The 22,125-nt window shown below is 36.8% G+C and overlaps 1 pseudogene; it reads left to right on the top strand.

Annotated features, from left to right (window-relative positions):
- LOC144615316 (EF-hand calcium-binding domain-containing protein 13-like) overlaps nucleotides 1-22,125 on the top strand; it is a 98,920-nt pseudogene that overhangs the window by 3,839 nt on the left and 72,956 nt on the right.

Raw genomic sequence — 22,125 nt, 5'->3', positions numbered from 1 at the left:
CATCCTCTTGATAGTGGATGTAGAGAAGAGTTTTTATTTCTTTTTAATTATTTTTTTAAATTTTACTTTATATATTTTTAATTTGCATCCAAGTTAGTTAGCATATAGTGCAATAGTGATTTCAGGAGGAGACTCCTTAATGCCCCTTACCCATTTAACCCATCTCCCCTCCCACAACCCCTCCAGTAACCCTCTGTTTGTTCTCCATATTTAAGAGTCTCTTATGTTTCGTCCCCCTCCCTGTTTTTATATTATTTTCACTTCCCTTCCCTTATGTTCATGGAGAAGAGTTTTTAATTTAATGAAGTAAGTTTAAAGATGCCTTAAGAACTAGATTCCACAACCGTTAGCTATGTTCACGAATGCTGGGCATTTTATAGCTACATAATGCACTAAGGATAGTTGGTGACATTTAGAACATGTACCTAATGTGAACTAATGCACTGATAATTAAATCCTTTTCAACAAAATTCTGTCTGGTAGCATCACTTTAGAGAAAATATTTATCTACAATGAATTATTTGACCCAGAAGGTCATACTGAACTTACCTGTGCAAAGAGAACATGGTTGACTGTGGCTCTTGGTTACTCCCCAGGCAGAAGAAAATAGCGATTTATCAGATGAAGGCTGTAATTCTCTTGCAACCAACTTGCCATCGAGACATATTGACAACAAGAAAGACATCAAGTTTTCTCAAATGACACAGAAGACAATTTCACATGAAATTAGGGGTTTGAGGCTAGAGCACAAAAAAAGGTAAGTTAAACTCTGAACTCACTTAATGGAATTATACTGCTGCAAGCTTGAGAGAACCAAAAATGTAGCTCCTGTGTTCTCATAAGGTACTAAGTGTGGAGGATCATGCATATTTGTGGCCTTTCTTTTGGTATAGTTTTAACTCCTAGGTAGCCATTCTTTTCATTTTTTTTCTCATTTCTCTCACAGCTATGTGGAAGCCTATAAGCCACCATGGGCTTCTAGTTACAGCAGAGCAATTATCCATATGCCTGCAAGTTTGTCTTTTTTGACAAAATAATGTATTTAAGTCTACAATGTGAAGATTTAATATATGTTTACATTGTGAAATGATTACCACCTTTTACTCATTTCACATGTTTACCTTATTTACTTACTATGTTGGTGAGAACACTTAGGTTCTACTCTCTTAGCAAATTTCCATTGTGCAATATAGTGTTATCAACTATAGCCATGTTATACATTAGGCCCACAGACCTTATTTATCTTTTAACTGAAAGTTTCTACCCTTTTACCAGCCTCTCTCTTTTCTTATTTCCCCCACCTCCATCCCTGGAAACCACCCTTCTACTCTCTGTTTCTATGAATTTGGCTTTTTTAGAGTCCACATATATATAAGATCGTCCAGTATTTGCCTTTCTATGTCTGACCTGTTTTACTTCACATGATGCCCTCAAGGTCCATCCATGTTGCATGGCTGGGTAGTATTCCTGTGTGTGTGTGTGTGTGTGTGTGTGTGTGTGTGTGTGTGTGTGTGTGATGACACATCTTTAGCCATTTATCTGTTGATTGACATTTATATTGTTTCCATACCTTGGCTGTTGTGAATAATGCTGTGATGAATATAGGAGTGCAGATATCTCTTTGAGAGTGTTTTCATTGCCTTCAGATATATAGCCAGAAATGGAATTGCAGGATCATATTGTAGTTATATTTTTAATTTTTTGAGGAAACTCCACATTGTTTTCCATAGTGGCTGCACCAATTTACATTCCCACCAGCAGTGCACAAGTGTTTCCTTTCCTCCACATTCTTGCCAATACTCGTTTCTTGCCTCCTTGAAAACAGCTATTCTAGCAGGTATGAGATGATACGTCATTATGGTTTTGATTTGCATTTCCCTGATGATGAGCGATTGTGAGCCATTTCATATACCTGTCGGCCATTTGTATGTCTTTTTTTGGAAAAATGTCTATTCAAGTCCTTTTAAAATTGGATTATTTATGTTATTGAGTTGTATGAATTCCTTGTATATTTGAATATTGACTCATCAGATATATGGTTTGCAAATATTTTCTCCCATTCTATAGATTCCCTTTTCATTTTGCTGATGGTTTCCTTTGCTGTCCAGAAACTTTTTAGTTTGATGTAGTCCCGCTTGTTAATTTTGCTTTTGTTGCCTTTGCTTTTTGTGTCAAATCCAAAACATTATTGTCCAATGTCGAAGAGCTTACTATGTTCTACAAGTGTTACTATTTCCTTTTCAAAATTGCTTTAGCTCTTTGAGGTCTCTTGTGATTCTATACAAATTTTAGGATTATTTATTCTACTTCTGTGCAAAAAATGCCAGTGGAATTTGGACAGGAATTGCATTTAATATATAAATCACTTTGGGTAGTATAAGACATTTTAAAAATATTAATTCTTCCAGTCCACAAACACAAAACATCCTGCCATTTATTTGTGTCTTCTTCAGTGTTTTTCATTAATGTTTTATGGTTTTCAGTGTACTCATCTTTCACCTCCTTGGTTAAATCTGTTTCTAAGTATTTTGTTTTTTGATGCTATTGTAAATGGGATTGTTTTCTTAATTTATCTTTCTGATAGTTTCTTGTTAGTGTATAGAAATACAACTGATTTTTGTCTATTGATTTTGTAATCTGTTTGACTTGGGTACAAATCAGAGGTCCCCATGACCCCTACTCAGGTTTAATTAATTGCTAGAGCATCTCACAGAACTCAGGGACACATTTATGTTCAGCAGTTTATTAAAGGACATGACTGAGTATACAGAAGAATAGTCACATGAAGATATTCATTGGGTGAGGTTTGGGAGGGTCCCAAGCACAGGAGCTTCTGTCCCCATGGGGTTGGGATGTGTCACCCTCCTAGTCTGTGGATGTGTTCACCAACCTAGAAGTTCTCCAGAGAGGGGAAGGGGACTGGAAATGGAATTAATAATTGATCCTACCTACATGAATAAGCCTCCATAAAAATCTCAATAGTATAGGCCTATTCAGAGATCTTCCAGGTTGGTAAACACATCCACATACCAGGAGGCTGATGTCCTCCCAAATCCTTGGGGACAGAAGCTCCTGTGCTAAGATCCTGCCAGACATTGCCCTATGTATCCCTTCATCTGGCTATTCACCTGTATCTTTTATCATATTTTAAAAAATAAACTGGTAAACATATGTAACTATTTTTCTAAGTTCTGTGAGCTCTTCTAGCAAATTAATCAAATCCAAGGAGGGTCTTTTGGGAGCCTCTCATTTATAGGTGATGAGTCCGAAGCACAGGTCACAATCTGGAGTTGTGATTGGCACAAGTGGGGTGGGAGCAGTCTTGTGGGACTGATCCCTTAACCTGTGGAATCTGACAGTATATCCAGGTAGATAGTGTTAGAATTGAGGTAAATTGTAGGACCCAGTTGGTGCCACACCCAGTTGGTGTGGCAGAGAATTGCTTGGTGGTGGGGAAGAATACCTCACACATCTGGTGTCAGAAGTGTTGTGAGTGTGGTAGTCATGGAGGAGTAAAGGAGAAACACAGAAGAAGAATGGGTTTTTCCCTATATTGTGGGGTATCACATTTACCTTTTTGCCTATGTTGAACCATCCTTGAATTCCAGAAGTAAATCCCACTAGATCATGGTCTATGATCCTCTTAATGTACAATTGAAATATTAGCATATTGTACTAATACTGTACAATATTAGTATTGTATTGTACTAATTAGTATTAATATTGTATTGTAATAATATTGTACTAATATAATGTACTATTGAAATATTGCGTTGAGAATTTTTGCATCTATGTTTATCAGGGATATTGGACGGCAGATTTCTTTTCTTGTAGTGTCCTTGTCTGGTTTTGTTACCCGTAGTGTTGGCCTCATAAAACAAGTTTGGAAGTGTTCCCTCCTCTTCAGTTTTTGGGAAGAGTTTGAGAAGGATTGGTGTTAATTCTTAAATGTTTAGTAGAAATCACCAGTGAAGCCATCTTGGACTTTGTTGGGAGGTCTTTGATTACTGATTCAATCTCCTTACTAATAATTGGTCTGTTCACATTTTCTATGTCTTCATGATTCAGTCTTGTATGTTTCTAGAAATTTATAAATTTCTTTTAGGTTATCTAATTTGTTGGCATATAATTGTTCATAGTAATTTCTTATGAGCTTTAGTATTTCTGTTATCAGTTGAATGTCTCCTCTTTATTTCTGATTTTATTTGAGACTTTTCTTTTTTTCTTAGTCTAGTAAGATTTGTCAATTTTGATTATTTTTTCAAAAGACAAACTCTTAGCTTCTTTTATCTTTTCTATTGTCTTTTTAGTCTATATTTCTGAGCTTTGTTATTTCCTTCCTTCTATTAACTTTGGGCTTAGTTCCTTTTTCCCTTCCAGTTCCTTGAGGTATAAAATTAAGTTGTTTATTCGAGATCTTTCTTTTTTCTTTTTTTTAAGTTTTATTTTTTAACGTTTATCCATTTTTGAGACACAGAGACAGAGTGTGAGTGGGGGAGGGGCAGAGAGAGAGGGAGACACAGAATCCAAAGCAGGCTCCAGGCTCTGTGCTATCAGCTGTCATGTGAGATCATGACCTGAGCCGATCGGACTCTCAACCAACTGAGCCACCCAGGTGCCCCTCTTTTTTCTTTATGTAGGTGTTTATCTCTATAAACATTTTTCTTAGAACAGCTTTTGCTGCATCCAATAAGTTTTGGTATACTGTGTTTTCATTTACTTTGTCTCCAGGTATTTTTTATTTCCCTTTTGATTTTCTCTTTGACCAATTGGTTGTTCAGGAACATATTGTTTAATCGCTACATATGTCATTTTTTTCATTTTTTTTCTTGTAATTGATTTCTTGTTTTATACCTTTGTGGTCACAGAAGATGTTTGATATGATTTCAGTCTTCTTAAGATTTTAAAGACTTGTTTGGTGGCCTAACAAATTATCTATCCTGGAGAATGTTGCATGTGTGCTTGAGGAGAATGTATATGCTGCTGCTGTTGGATAGAATGCTCTCTATATGTCTGTTAGGTCCATTTGGTTTCCAGTATAGTTGAAGTTCAATGTTCTCCTTCATTTTTCTCTAGTTAGTCTATCTACTGTTGAAAGTGGGGGTATTTAAGTGTCCCTTACTATTGCTGCATTGCTGTCTATTTCTCCCTTCAGATCTGTTAGTATTTGTTTTATATGTTTAGATGCTCTAATATTGGATACATAAACACTGCAATTGCTATATCCTCTTGATTAATTCACCCCTTTATCATTATGTAATGATTCTTGTTTGTCTCTTGTTGTAATTTTTGGCTTAAAAACATACATTGAGGGACACATGAGTGGCTCAGTCGGTTGAGCGTCCGACTTTGGCTCAGGTCATGATCTCACAGCTCGTGGGTTTGAGCCCCACATCAGGCTCTGTACTGACAGCTCAGAGCCTGGAGTCTGCTTCGGGTTCTGTGTCTCCCTGTCTTTCTGCCCCTAACCCACTTGCATTCTGTCTCTGTCTCTCTCAAAAATAAATAAACATTAAAAAAAAAACAACATCCATTGATGGGAGCACCTGGGTGGCTCAGTCAGTTAAGCGTCCAACTTCAGCTCAGTTCATGCTCTCACGGTTCGTGAATTGGAGCTCCACATGGGGTTCTGTGCTGACAGCTCAGATTCAGATTCTGTGTCTCCCTCTCTCTCTCTGCCCCTCCCTCAATCATGCTCTGTCTCTCTCTCTCAAAAATAAACATTAAAAAAAAAACACGTATTGAGGGGTGCCTGGGTGGCTCAGTTGGTTAAGTGACTGACGTTCGCTCAGGCCATGATCCCATGGTTCATGGGTTTGAGCCCCGTGTTGCTCTCTGTGCTGACAGCTCAGAGCCTGGAGCCTGCTTTGGATTCAGTGTCTCCCTCTGTCTCTGCCCCTCCCCCGCTCACTCTCTGTGTGTCTCTTTCTCTCAAAAATAAACAAACATTAAAAAAATTAAAAAAGCAAAAAACAAAAAATATTTATTGAAATTTATTTTGTCTAATATGACTATAGCTAGATTTGCCCTCTTTTGGTTTCCATTTTCATGGAATATCTTTTTCCATCCCTTCACTTTCAGTCTATAAGTGTCCTTAAAGCTACAGGGAGTCTCTAGGAGGCAGCAGATATTTGGGTCTTTTTTTTTTTTTCTTTTAATCTATTCAGCCACTCTGTCTTTTGATTGGAGAATTTAGTCCATTTACATTGAAGGTGATTATTGATAGGTATGGACTTACTGTTGCCATTTTGTTGCTTGTTTTCTGGCTTGGTTGCTTGTTTTCTTTGTTCCTTTCTTCCTCTTACTCTCTCCCTTTGTGATTTGATGATTTTCTCTAGTGATATACTTAAAATTATATTTTTTAACTTTTAAGTAATCTTTACAACCAATGTGGGGCTCAAACTTACAACCTCGAGATCAAGAATCACATGTTCCACTGACTGAGCCAGCCAGGTGCCCTTCTAGTGATATACTTTGATTCCTTTCTTTTTATCTTTTGTATATTTACTGTAGGTTTCTGCTTTGTGGTTACCATAAGGCTTATATAAAACATTGGGGCGCCTGGGTGGCTCAGTCGGTTAAGCGTCCGACTTCGGCTCAGGTCATGATCTCGCGGTCCGTGAGTTTGAGCCCCGCGTCGGGCTCTGTGCTGACAGCTCAGAGCCTGGAGCCTGTTTCAGATTCTGTGTCTCCCTCTCTCTGACACTCACATTCATGCTCTGTCTCTCTCTGTCTCAAAAATAAATAAACGTTAAAAAAAAAAAATTTAAAACATCTTATAAGCCTATTTTAAACTGGTAACAACTTAACTTCAAATGTATACAAAAGTTCAGCATTTTAACACCTCACTCTCATTTTGTTTTTGATGTCACCACTTACATCTTTTTATATTTGTGTATCCATTAACAGATTATTGTTGTTTTTAATACATTTATCTTTTAACCTTTATGTGAGAGTTATATGTGATTTACCTTCCACCATTACAAGATTTCAGTATTCTGAATTTAACTATATGTTTACCTCTACCAGTGAGATTTACACTTTCATTTGTTTTCATGTTACTAATTAGCATCCTTTCATTTTAGCTTGAAGAACTCCCTTTAACATTTCTTTTTTCTTTTTTAATGTTTATTTATTATTTTTGAGAGAGAGAGAGAGACAGTGTGAGCAAGGGAAGGGCAGAGAGAGAGGGAGACACAGAATCTGAAGCAGGCTCCAGGCTCTGAGCTTTGAGCACAGAACCTGACATGGGGCTCGAACTCACGAGCTATGCGATCGTGACCTGAGCTGAAGGTGGACGTTCAACCGACTGAGCCACCTCGGCACCCCCACTTTAACATTTCTTATAAGGTCAGTCTATCTAGTGTGATGAACTCCTTTAGCCTTTTTTTTTTTTTTTTTTTTGTCGTCTGGAAACTATCTGTCTTTCGGTTCTGTAGGACAGCTTTGGGGAGTAGAGTACTCTTGGTTGGCAAGTTTTTGTTTTTGGTTTTTTTTGCCCCCAGGATTTTAAATATACCATACCACTGCCTTCTGGCCTGCAAGGTTCCTGCTGACAAATCTGGTGATAATCTCATGGAGAATCCCACTATTCCTTTATGTTCAGTGACAAAAGGCAAAATAATTATTTCTAGAACATCGCAATAAAACTTGTCACCTAGGAAGGAATGGGAGATGGTGGAAGTGTTCCTTTACATTCTTTCATTAGCACTGTATAAACTAGGTTACCTGGGAGACACAATGCCCTAGGAGAATAGGATACAGAACAAATGTTTTCACTTATTCATTATTTATAGTAAGTCATCCCAATTCTGTAAAATGTTTGAGGCAGCTCATAACATAAACACACTTATACTTTAGAAAAATAATAAAGGATTTGAAAAATCATGTAGTAATGTGGAAATCATAATTATTCCAGAAATATGAAGATCTCAATGGAGATATATGGGGAGAGGATGGGTGATATAAAGTAGCAGTAGATTCTAGATTATGACTCACTTGTGTGTTATAAAATCAACTTAGGAGGTCACTAACTGGTATTTTGTTTAAAAAGAAATTTGAATAATATTGAAGACACTAGAGTGTTTTTCACATAATAAGTATTATTTTGTGAAATTACTTCAGTTCTCTCTCTTTGTATATGTGTACTACATCTCAATAGAAATGTATTTTATACTCTGGGTCGTAATCAAAAGAGTTAAAGTCATTCCCTTTGTGAGTGGAGGACTGCAGAGGAGACTAATAATAGGGCAGATTCAGGGGGGCTAAGAGCAAGGTAATGGCACTCTCAGGGCAGGAATTCATGGGATTAGATTTAAAGGGATAGAGAGTCAAAAGGGCAAGGTACCTGCTAAGGAAGGGCAGTTGAGGTAGGTGCATGATAAAAATTACCTCTACATCACAATTTTGCTTGGGGCCAAATTCATCTGAAGATGTTATAGATTCAATCCTATCATTGTCCTTTGTATTACTTAAGTAGCCCTTGTATAGCAGGTTACTCTAAAAAGGAGCCACTTCTGCTAAAGAGCTTTTAGTTTTGCTTTTAGTTCCTTTATAAGGAAGAATAAGGTATTTCTTATAAAATACTGAGTTATAGACCAATTGATGGGAGTTCTGAATAGGAACAAGCCTGTGGTTTGCATAGTGACTATCAAATTTATCTACACGTTAAAATCACCTGGCTATCTTTTTTAAGTTTTAATTTGAATTCCAGTTAACATATAGTATAGTACTAGTTTTAGGTGTACAGTTTAGTGGTTCAACACTTAATCTGTTGAAGTTAATCTGATCAAGTCTTTAAAATTCTACAACCATGGTGATATAATTAGCAAAATCCAGACTGGAAAATCTATAGTACAAATTGCCTGGCAATAGTGATAATGAGGATGATAAAAGACTTGGAAAAAGAGCCTATAGATAAAAAAAAGAGATCTAAAAGACACATCAATCAACAAACTGTAATGGTGACCTTACTGAATCCTTACGCAGAGTGTTAATAAATTTTGACATTTATGAAACAATTGGAAATTTGAACACTGACCATGTTTGATGATACTAAGAAATTATTGTTAACTTTTAGGGTGTCATAATTGTGTTTTAAATGTGGTTTTTTAAAAGAAAAAACACCTTGGGGCACCTGGGTGGCTTATTAAGCGTCTGACTTCTGCTCAGGTCATGATCTCGCAGTTTGTGAGTTCGAGCCCTGCGTTGGGAGCCTGGGGCCTGCTTCGGATTCTGTCTCTCTTTCTCTCTCTCTCTCTCTCTCTCTCTCTGCCCTTCCTCTGCTTGTGCGCTGCCTCTCTCACAAATAAACATTAAATTTTTTTTTTCAAAAATAAAAGAAAAAGCACCTTGTAGAAATTAATATTAAAATTTTCACTCATGAAATAATATGATGTTGGAATTTGCTTCAAAATAATAAGAAACTGGAGTAGGGATATAGCTGAAATAGGATTGCCTATTATTGAAGCTGGGTGATGGGTACATGGGAAGATTGTCACATTATTCTTTTTCACGTCTATTTATTTTTGAGAGACAGAGACAGAGCATGAGTGGGGGAGGGACAGAGAGAGAGGGAGACACAGAATCTGAAGCAGGCTCCAGACCCTGAACTGTCAGCACAGAGCCCAATGCGGGGCTCCAACCCATGAACCATGAGATCATGATCTGAACCAAAGTCACTTAACCGACTGACCCACCCAGTCGCCCCAATCATCACATTAGTCTGTCTACTTTTGTATATGCTTGAAATTTTCTATAGGTAAAAGATGAAAAAAAGAAAAAGTAAGAAAAAAAGCAACTCAGGAATTATTCCAATTTTCTGTGCAATTTAGGTATGAAACATCAATATTCCTCTGTGGAGAAGAGAAATCCTCTGATTTTTCAGGAGAGAAAAAGTTCAGAAGAAAGAAAAGTTTACAAGTACAGTTGCATACTGAAAGAACTGAGGTACATATGATCTGAAAATGTTTTACTTTTGAGCATTGTTTTTAGCTTTCAAACATTCCATCACATTTTAGTCCAAGTATTGAAATGTCACATCAATCAAAATCATTTTTTTTTTGAGAAGAGAGAGAGAGTGTGAGCAGGGGAAAGGGGCAGAGGGGCAGAGGAAAAGGGAGAGAGAGAATCCTAAGCAGGCTCCACACCCAGCCTGGAGCCTGACGTGGACTTGATCTCATGACCATGAGATCATGACCTTAACTGAAATTTGTGCAGACACTTAACCTACTGAGCCACCTAGGTACCCCTGAAATGTCACAATCTTAAATATTTCTTCTTCTTTCTCTTCCTTCCCCTGTTCCTCCTCTTTTTCTTCCTCCTCCTCCTCCTCCTTCTTCTTTTTTTTTTTTTTTTTTTTTTTTACAAAAAATGTAACAAGGAACCCATTCAGAAGAATATGACATTTTCCCCTTCCTTCTCCATTAGATCTTTATTTTTATTACTATACTCTCTGTTAACACTTCTGCTGTTGTAACAGTGACCCTGAGCATTCCTTGGCTGTGGCAGCATAACTTTAATCTTGGCCCCCATCTTGCTCTATATATGGTCTTCTCCCCTGTGTTTATATCTCAAGTCTCCTTCCATTTTTATAAACACTTCATTGTATATCTCATCTTGAGATCCTTAACTTTGTTCCCTCTCCACAGACCTTTTATCCAAATAAAGTCACATATACAGGTTCCAAGGATTAGGACATGGACCTATCTTTTTGGGGCCACCATTCAGCCTGCTTCATTCACTATATGATGTACTTAGATATACTGTCTATCTCATCTGGGTAATTTCTCCCATCTGCTTTCTCGTTTATCTTTCTCCAGCTGAATATAATCTCTAGTTTAAATTGTCTATTGAGAATTTAATTTCAGTGCTTATATTTTTTACCTCTAGAAACTTTATTTGGTTCTTCTTTTTTTTTAATTAAAAAAAATTTTTTTTTAACGTTTATTTATTTTTGAGACAGAGCGAGACAGAGCATGAACGGGGGAGGGTCAGAGAGAGAGGGAGACACAGAATCTGAAACAGGCTCCAGGCTCTGAGCTGTCAGTCAGCACAGGGCCCGATGCGGGGCTGGAACTCATGGACCGCGAGATCATGACCTGAGCCGAAGTCGGACGTTCAACCAACTGAGCCACCCAGGCGCCCCTGGTTCTTCTTTTTAAAAAGAATTTTTTTTTTAACATTTATTTATTTTTGAGAGACAGAGAGAGACAGAGCATGAGCAGGGGAGAGGCAGAGAGAGAGGGAGACACAGAATCTGAAGCAGGCTCCAGGCTTTGAGCTTTGCGCACAGAGCCTGACGCGGGGCTTGAACTCACAAACCGCCAGATCATGACCCGAGCCGAAGTCAGACGCTCAACCGACTGAGCCACCCTGGAACCCCCATTTGGTTCTTCTTATAATCTGCCTTATGTCGTGTTTTTTGGTCATGTTCTTTAGTTGTTTCAAGACTGATACCTGATAAATATAATATAAAGTCCCTGGTGGATCTAAATCTTCTGTTTATTGCTTTGTCTGCTTCTTACTCATTAACTTATGTCCTTGGGTGCTTTGTACTTTTTGTTTATTTTCTCATATATTGTTGATCTAAATCTGTGGGAATCTCACGTGAGTCTGGATCTAGAGTATTCTCCTCCAAGAGAATTTGAATTCTCTTCTGCACTGCACTTCAGAGATGTGATGAACATGGGACAACTTTAAATGACTTTTTTGGTTTCTATTCTCCTACCCCACATATTTAGTGTAGATTTGAGTTCTGTACTTGTGTGGGTAGATCTATCACTATAACTAATCCAGAGGAGTACTCTTTCTTCTCTCTCTCTCTCTTTTTTTTCCAGCCTGGAGCTGAGACAAAGACAGATTTTACTCTGCATACTTCTGTGCTTCAAAAGGGGCCTAGACTCCATGTAAACAAGGTTCTAGGCTCCACGTAAAATTGAAGACACCTATTATTACAGTCCTCATTTTCTAAAGTGATGCTTTTCTGTCTACCCAGCTACTTGCCACTTTTGAATCATGCTTATGCATATACATGTTAAGTGGATAATTTTCTCAGTCATGAGGATGATTTAAAGCATAAGTACCTGTGTTATTTGAATAACTGTGTTGATTCTCCACATTATTTTGCTCATCTAGTCAAAGCCCATATATGTAGCCTAGAATCTGGTGGTCTTCTCTTCACTATACCATAGATTTGCCCTGCTTTGTGAAATCCACTATTTTAAATTGACACGACATTAATAAGGTGGTTTAGTTGCATACTTAGAAAAACATGACTCTGCAAAAAAAATTCTATAGTTTATTTAAAATTTTAGTGTATGTAAACTCTAATTCCATTACAAAAAGCAATTTTACATCAGTGAGGAACCCAGATATGATTAGCTATCTTTTTAAGAGGTTTATTTTCCAGTAATGCTGGTTTACCAGTGTGATCTCAGGCACCAACATTCCTGCATTTGGCTCTAGATTGCCTCTTCCTCAGTGAAGCTGTTGAAGGAGAAGATGACTAAGAAAGAAAGGTCTTCACTCAAGTTTCCGAATCAGTACAGTGTTCACAAGACTTTATCACCCCTTTGTACATCTTCCTCAATTATTCGGTATTTAAATCATTGTTGTTGTTTTTTTTTTTTCCCCTTAAATGTTGCATTAAGATTTGGGTTTTTCTTTTCAGAATCATCTATCATTTCCACATAAAGTATGCAAAATAGTTTGTGCAAACTAAGACTATGCTCTAGGGAGGGTGGCGTAGAGCTAAGATCACTGTATGTGGAATTCAAAAACTTAACGTTGGGTCCTTATTGACCTCACTTGCTAGCTTAGGCTCTTGTACAATTCACTTTATATCTCTGGGCCTCAGTCTCCACATCTGTACAAGAATCTTGTACTAGACGGACCCTTGAGATTTCTTCTAACACTAACATTCTATGATTTGAGTTATTTACATGTTAGGTGATTAGATAAATCATCTTTTCAAAAAATTTTTACTGACAGGTTGTGGAATCTGGGATTCTTTGCTATTTAAAGATACTCTTGTTTTTCCTTTCTATAATAACTTTCTATAAAATTTGCTGTGACTTGAATTAAGAGTAGCAAAAATTGGACGACAGCCAAAGGATAGTGAATCATGGGCACTGCTTACTGACCAGGGTAAATTCTGCTCCATAGAGAGATGTCTAAAAGAAGCAAGGTGGGAATTCTGGGATGAAGAGTATATAATTCACTATCACTTGGATGGTCTTTTAACAAAGGTTTTTATGGAGTAAGAGACTGGAGAATCTCAAACTGTTGATAGGTTTGCTAATATTTTAATGGAAAAATGGCATAAATATTTTGTGTGTGTGGTGTTTTGTTTCGTTTTTGTGCTGCTTTCTAATGTGGCTGTTTCTTTGACAGGAAAAGGGAAATGGTTTCTAGCCTCTGCAAGACATCATATAATGAAGTACCTCAAGGACACTTACACTCACAAGAATTAAGCGGTAATAATAGATTCTAGAACTTCTTGAATAAATTACCTGATTGTGTACATTTTAGAAATTGTTTCAGTGATTAGTGTCGCTTTCTTTACTCCTAATGGCATATGATATCAACTAATATTACATGATGTGACAAATGCTGTAGTCTGTGAGTAAGCATAAGCAAACTAGGTAAAATAAGGATTCATAAATGTCTTTTTTTAGAAATATCTTCTGTTATATTGATAGGCAAAATGTAACATATGTGCTTATTTTAGTTAAAATATTTTGGGAAAAAAGTGTGAATATTACATCCAATGAATATATTAGTAAGCACTAGAGTCACTGATTTTACTAGGACTTAGTTCTTGGTACATAGTACCCTTCACTTCTTTTTTTTTCCCCCTTCACTTCTTGACACTGAACTCTCCCGTATCTTGGGCCTCTCCTTTATATTTATGGAGTCATTTAGCATATTTTTCCTTTCTGATCATCATATTAGGCATCTTTTTATTTTTTTTTTTTCATAAGTAATCTCTGTGCTCAACGTGGGCCTTAAACTCACAACCCTGAGATCAGAAGTTGCGTGTTCTACTAACTGAGCCAGCCAGGTGCCCCTATGTTAGGCATCTTTTCCTTTTTTTTTTTAATTTTTAATGTTTATTTATGTTTGAGAGAGAGAGACAGACAGACAGAACGTGAGCAGGGGAGGGGCAGAGAGAGAGGGAGACACAGAATCGTAAGCAGGCTCCAGGCTCTGAGCTGTCAGCACACAGCCCAATGTGGGGCTTGAACTCACGAACCACGAGATTATGACCTGAGCTGCAGTTGGATGCTTAATCAACTGACTCACCCATGTGCCCCAGACATCTTTTATCCTCCAGTTTTATTGGGATATAATTAAGATGTAGCACTGTGTAAGTTTAAGGTGTATAGCATAATGACTTGACTTACATATGTTGTGAGATGATTACCACAGTAAGTTTAATTAATATCCATCATCTCATATAGATACAGAAAAAAAGGAAAAAAAGTTTTCCTCATGAGGAGAACTGTTAGGATTGTAAACAACATCCATAGCCTTCCCTATTTTCTCATTGGAGAAGAGTCCCTTTCATGTCACTAATCCCTTCACTCTTAATTTTCTTTCATTGAATTTTCTTATGCTTCCTCAGGGACTGTGTCAATATTATACTCTATGTTTTTCAAAGAAGCTTCTTGAAAGAGTTGGTTTCCTTAATTATTTATTTACTTCCTATTTCACTGAAACCTGGTTTCCACCCCTAATACTCTACTAAAACTCCTGTTATTAAAGCCATCGTGGGGCGCCTGGGTGGCTCAGTCGGTTAAGCGTCCAACTTCGGCCCTGGTCATGATTTTGCAGTTCATGGGTTCGAGCCTCACATAGGTTGTTCTGACAGCTCAGAGCCTGGAGCCTGCTTCAGACTCTGTGTCTCCCGCTCTCTCTCTGCCCCTCCCCAGCTTGCACTCTGTTTCTCTCTCTCTCTCAAGAATAAGTAAACATTAAAAAAAACACATTGTTATCAATATGTTAGTCTTTCTCTGGTATTTAGCACTGTCATCTAGCACCTCTTTTTCTGAAAACTAAGGGTAGTACCCACTGAACTAAATTCAGTTTAATTCAACAGACATTTTTTGAGGATCTGTTCTGAAGTAGACACTGGCACTTGAAGAATGAAAAATCTTGCCCCCTAGAGCCTGATAGTTGAGTGAGGGATATTGACATGCAAGCAATCACAATACCAATAGCTTTGTCTGAGATATGTACCAAGTGATATGGGAGCATGGAAGAAGGATTTAAACATTCCCAGGGAAAATGGTGACTGCCTTTGCTATGTGAGCTTTGCATGACTTTTCTCAGTTTCTGAGAGTTGTTTAGGAAACTTGTAGACTTGGAGGTCATTAACTCTAGACATACCTAAAGAAATCATGAGATTGATTTTAAAGCAAAGAATTAGAACACAAAGACTTGCTCCTCTTTCTTCCTTTACTGATCATTGTTGTTTTTTTCATTGGGAGAGAGTGTAGCGGGGTTGACGATAATTATTCGTTTGAATTAATTAACCGTTTTGTCGTGTGTATTTAGCACTTCAGAAGGCCTGTAAAATTTTTAGCAAAATTCAAAGTGGTAAAATTTATGTGAATGATCTGCCAATGATCCATCACACCTTGAAGATTTTTATAAGTGATTCGGAAATGCAAAAGGCACTAAAGACTGTTGATATTGATGGTAAGTTTTGTGTTTTCATTATTAGTTTAAGGTTTGCAAACATGGATGTAAGTTCTATGTTGGTCAGATTAATTACACATCATAGGAAAGCTAAGCTTTATAATATGTTCTAAAAACTTTTTTTGCACATTTACGATAATATTAAAAAATTGGGCCTCCGGTACAATTGGATTGGTTGATTACTAGATTGGATTATGACATACTTTCATCAACATCTGATATTTTTAGACTTTTAATTTTTGCTACTTGCATACGATAGGGAAGATTTCTTAAGGCAAAAGTGTTTGAGTATAAAAGACCAGATTAATATATTTATGTTAAAATTAAGAACTTTTATTTATCAAAAGACACTTTAAAGTAAAAAGACAAGTTATGAACTTGGAAATATTTGCAATTCACAGAAGTGACTAGTGGTTAGTTTTCAGAATGTGTAAAGAACTCATACAAATTAGTAACAAACAATGGAATAGAAAAGTGAGTAAGACACATGGATAAGAATATCACATAAAAGAAAATATATGTAGCCAATAATCATATAAAAATATTTTCCATCCTCAGTAGTCAAAAAAATGCAAATCAAAATCCTAATAATTTTATTTTAAAACCTCTGGAAAAGTAATTGTTCTTTTGTTGTCAGTGTCCAATACTTAAAGAAGTAAATAATAAATAGAGAACTGATTACATTTACAGATCATTCCAAGCTTATTAAGGAGGAGAGATAAGTTTAGAATAAAAATGGTATAGATAAGTTGAAGGATTGGTCAGAAATAAAATAAACTTAATACCCACAATGACACAGTAATACTCTGAGGTTAAAAGCATCAAGCTACTCAAATAAAAGATGTGGATTGGTTATTATAAAAAATTTGTAGATGGAGAATACTAGGAGTCAAATGGACCACCAATAGAACGTTACTTAGCAACCTAACAGGAATTGACAAGTTACAATAGCGTGCATTCGTCTATCTATCCGAGTCACCCCAACATTTTTTGAGTGTCTACTGTGCACAACTTTCAGAGGGTATAAAAATAAAATAATAAATATAAATCTAACTTTTAGAAAGACTAAAAAGCAACTCTATTTTTTCTGACATGTTTATTTATCCATATGTTAATTCTCTTGACATATAATTTTTTGGAGATTTATTATTAAAATAATTATTCAAAGTGGAAATAACTTTATTCTCTGAAAGCATAGGAGAATAGAAAGGAGAAAATAAAACTTATGTGTAATCCCACTACCCAGAGCTGAACTTTGGTATTTTTACATATATTTTTCTAGGATTTTTCTAAGCATGTGTGTGCGTGTATGTGTGTAACTGTGGTATATACATATGCATAAACACATAATTAGAAAAAATATATGTTGACTCACATGCATACAATTTTGTTACCTTTTTCTATTAACTTTATATGTTAGGCAACTTTCCATGTAAATAAATACAGATCCACACTGCCTTTTTAAATGTTTAATAACATTTATTCATTTTTGAGAGAGAGACAGAGCATGAGTGGGGGAGGGGCAGAGAGAGTGGGAGACACAGAAGCAGAAGCAGGCTCCAGGCTCTGAGCTGTCAGCACAGAGCCCGGGCGTGGGGCTCGAACTCACAAACCGCAAGATCATGACCTGAGCCGAGGTTGGACGCTTAACCGACTGAGCCACCCAGGCACCCCAACACTGCCTTTTTAAATGGCTGTGTGCCAGGGTCCAGCCCCAGCAGGTCCTGGGGTTCCTGAAGGATTCACGGTGTCGGCGAAAATAACAAATGGACACGGACAACAACAGTGTGTTAGACTGGCCGCTTTATTGCGGCAACCGTGGCATTATGTTTGTTAGCAATTTCCTTGTAGCGTGCGTCATCTATGTTTCTTGGCTTTACCTAATTCTAAAAATGTTCCTTTGTGTAATCACCCATTAAGGGACAACATGGTTATTTTCTTGTAACGTTACAAGAAATTGATTAATTTCTTCATATTATTTTCATTATGTATCTATGTTTATTTATAGTCTATAAAGCATTTGCTTTGCTATTTTCATGAAAGGTCATCTATCTCTCAACACCTCAAGTGGAACATTTACAGGGACATGACTTCTTAATTGTTTCTTTGAACCATTTGCGTATAAGGAACAAAAGTTATTCGCTTTGGTCCGGGGTGCCAGGAGGGAGCCAAGACGGCCCTGGGAACCCACGCCTTATGCGCTCCCAGGGAGACAGTGTATACCTAGGAACTAATGAACCATTCTGTACCTTAACCCACCAGGTCCAGTTATCATCTGGAATGCCTCCTGGGGGCCAAGTGGGCCTAGGGTTGGAGTAATTTGTATCCATAGATACATTCCTTTGTTGCCAGGGTGGGGATTTCAAATCCATTTGTCCCCCTCCCTGGCTGGGAAATATATGGGGCTATCCTTCCTTTAGGTAGGGGAGTCTTTACAGGGGGTGGCAAGGGCTGGATATAGGCCCGCATAATTTCCCTGCGGAATCTTATTTCTTTCCCCCGTGGTCCTTTTCCCAGGGGGCCTGTCATGGGCAATTCCCCAACCGACAAATCCCCAGGTACTTTCATTGGTAGGGGGGCTTCCCTGACCAATGCTAAGGCCAAATTACATAAAAGCAGGAGTACGAGAAGCTTCGCTGTCGGTGCGCCGCCATGCAGTCCCGATCCGTCCACCGCCCGGGCCCTGCCATCAGGCTGGTTGGAGAGCTTGGCTTTTGGCAGCTGTGAATTATTCTGTGGAACAGATCAAAGCACAAAAACAAATTGTTTTGAAAAATAAGCTATATAACAAATAATCTAAATAAATATGTTATTTCTAATATTTTTGCTGTTATAAGCTGGGTTTTTTCTCTATCTCATCAGGCAAAAGATAGGTTACTAAAATTGAAATTGCTAGGTCAAAGGATGTGAACATTTTAAGGCTTTTAAGTAATACTGTTATTAGAAATTCAGGGGCACCTGGGTGGCGCAGTCGGTTGAGCGTCCGACTTCAGCCAGGTCACGATCTCGCGGTCTGTGAGTTCGAGCCCTGCGTCAGGCTCTGGACTGATGGCTCGGAGCCTGGAGCCTGTTTCCGATTCTGTGTCTCCCTCTCTCTCTGCCCCTCCCCCGTTCATGCTCTGTCTCTCTCTGTCCCCAAAATAAATAAAAAACGTTGAAAAAAAAAATTAAAAAAAAAAAAAAAGAAATTCAAAGCAATAAATCTTTAGAACTTTAGATTTCAAGACTTCAGATGGAGTTTCTTCCAATTACCTGGATTTACCGTTGGGGAAACTGAGGGACAGAAAGATAAAAGTCTACTCCAAAGCCATACAACCTATTTTACTTTATTTGTTTTTATTTTATTTTAATTCCAGTTAGTTAGCATACAGTGTTGTATTAGTTTCAGGTGTACAATATAGTGATTCAGCAATTCCCTATATTACACAGTGCTCATCAAGATAAGTATACTTTTCATCCCCTTCACCTATTTCATCCATCCCCTCATCCACTTTCCCTCTGGTAACCCCCAGTTTGTTCTCTATAGTTAAGAGTATGTTTGTTGGTTTGTCCTGTTCCCCACCCCCGCCCCCCACCACTTTGTTCATTTGTTTTGTTTCATAAATTCTACATGTGAGTAAAATCATATGGTATTTGTGTTTCTCTGACTGGCTTATTTCACTCAGCATTATACTCCCTAGCTCCATCCATGTTTTTGCAAATGGCAAGATTTAATTCCTTTTATGGCTGAATAATATTCCATTGTATGTGTGTGTGTGTGTGTGTGTGTGTATATATATATATACACACACACACACACACACACACCACATCTTCATTCATCTATCGATGGACATTTGGACTGCTCCCATAATTTGGCTATTTTAAGTAATGCTGCAATAAACATAGGGATGCCTATATACCTATGAATTAATGTTTATGTATTCTTTGGGTAAATTCCCAGAGGTGCGATTACTGGATCATATGGTAGTTTTCATTTTTTGAGGAATCTCCATACTGTATTCCACAGTGGCTACACCAGTTTGCATTCCCACCAACAATGCACAAGGGTTCCTTTTTTTTTTCTACATCATTGCTAACACTTGTTTTTTCTTGTGTTTTTAAATTTAGCCACTTTGATAGGTGTGAGGTGATATCTCATTGTGGTTTTGATTTGCATTTCCCTGATGATGAGTGATGTTGAACACCTTTTCATGTGTCTGTTGGCCATATGTAGGTCTTCTTTGAAGAAATGTCTGTTCCTGTCTTCTGCCCATTTAAAATGGATTATTTGTTTTTCTGGTGTTGAATTATATAGGTTCTTTATATATTTTGGATACTAACCCTTTATTGGGTATGTCATTTGCAAACATCTTATCCCATTCAGTAGGTTATTGTTTAGTTTTATTGGTTGTTTCCTTTGCTGTACCAAAGCTTTTTATTCTGTGGTAATCCCAGTAGTTTATTTTTACTTTTGTTTCCCTTGCCTCAGGAGATGTATCTAAAAAGATGTTGCTATGGCTGATGTCAGAGAAATTACTGCCTCTGCTCTCTATTAGGATTTTTATGGTTTTAGGTCTAACATTTAAGTTCTTAGTCCATTTTGAACTTTTGTGTATAGTGTAAGAAAGTGGTCCAGTTTCATTCTGTTGCATGTTGCTGTCCAGTTTTCCCAACACCGTTTGTTGAAGGGACTCTCTTTTCCAAATGCATATTCTTGTCTCCTTTGTTGAAGATTAATTGGCCATTTAACTGTATGTTTCCTTCTGTGTTTTCTATTCTGTTCCATTGATCTATGTGTCTATTTTTGTGCCAGTACCACACTGGTTTGATTACTACTGCTTTGTAATATAACTTGAAATCTGGAATTATGATACCTCCAGCTTTCTTTTTATTTTTGAAGGTTGTTTTGGCTATTTGGAGTCATTTCTGTTTCCATACAAATTTTAGGATTGTTAGTTCTAGTTCTGTGAAATGCTGTTGGTATTTTGATAGGGATTGCATTACATTTGTAGATTGCTTTGGGTAGTATGGATATTTTAACAATATTCTTCTAATTCGTGAGCCCGGAATGTCTTTCCATTTGTTTGTGTTATCTTCACATTCTTTCATCAATGTTTTATAGTTTTCTGAGTACAGATCTTTCACCTCCTTGCTTAAGTTTATTCTTGGTATTTTATTATTTTTGGTGCCATTGTACATGGGATTGTTTTCTTAATTTCGCTTTCTGCTGCTTCATTATTAGTGTCCATACAAACAATTTTAGATAACATATGTTAGTTTAAATTTTTATTCCTTAATTTTTACATTGAAAAAATGTAGACCTATATTGAAGATCTTGGTAAAAATTGCAAATACAAGAAAAAGTTTAATAACTGAATATAAAGGTTTTTTTGTTTTAAGTTAGTATTTTTAGCTTAAAGAAGTTTACAAATTACAAAACGAAAATTATCTCTTCACCTCAATCTTTCCCTACAATTCTTCATAGTACACACTTAATAATTTGGTAGGTATTTTTCCTGGATATTTGTTATATACATTTTAATTGGTCTCATATTGATTAATGGTGAAGTTACCTCTAAAATTTTTGCTATTACAAATAATGCTATAAAGAGCATCCTTGTTCATCAATTCTTGCACATTTGTGTAAATATTTTTATAGGATAGATTTCTAGAAATGAAGAAGCTGGGTCATAGGATATGCATATACCTATAGGAACATGGTTTATGTCAAGTCATGTTATCTTGTCCAGCTTTATTGAGATATAATTGACAAATATAAATTGCATATATTTAAAGTGTACAACATAATGATTTGATATACATATACATTGTGAAATGATTACCAGCTATCAAGTAAAGAACATCTCCATCACCTCACATAGTTACCTTTTTTGTGTGTGATGAGAACACTACTCTCTTAGGATATAGTCTCTCAGCAAATTTCAAAGATACAATATAGTATTATTAACTATAGTCACCATGCTGTACATCAGATTCCCAGAACTTGTTCATCTTATACCTAAAGTTTGTATCCTTTGACAAACATCTGCCCATTCCCTCCACCCTCCAGAATATGTCATATACATAGAGGTTACATTTTCTTTATTCATCTGTTGGTGAGCATTTAGGCTGTTTCCATTTCTTGGCTATTGTGCATAATGCTGCAATGTTTGAAGTGCACATAGCTCTTTGAGACAGTGCTTTTATTTCCTTTGGGTATATATCCAAAAGTGAGCTTGCTGGATGATATGATAGTTCTGTTTTTAATTTTTAGACAAAACCTCTGTACTGTTTTTGGAATTGGCTATTCCAATGGATTTTAAATTATCTGCATATTTTATAGTTTTATTGAGGTATATACTTGACATATTTAAAGTATACAATTTGAAAATTTCTACATATGTATATACTTGTGAAAACTCAATCCCATTATACCCCTTT

The sequence above is a fragment of the Panthera onca genome (genome assembly GCF_046562875.1).
Source record: "Panthera onca isolate mPanOnc1 chromosome E1 unlocalized genomic scaffold, mPanOnc1 haplotype 2 h2.Chr16_ul_11, whole genome shotgun sequence".
Classification (NCBI taxonomy): Eukaryota; Metazoa; Chordata; class Mammalia; order Carnivora; family Felidae; genus Panthera; species Panthera onca.
The sequence above is the reverse complement of the archived record's forward strand: the minus strand, read 5'-3'. Positions and strand labels throughout refer to the sequence as shown.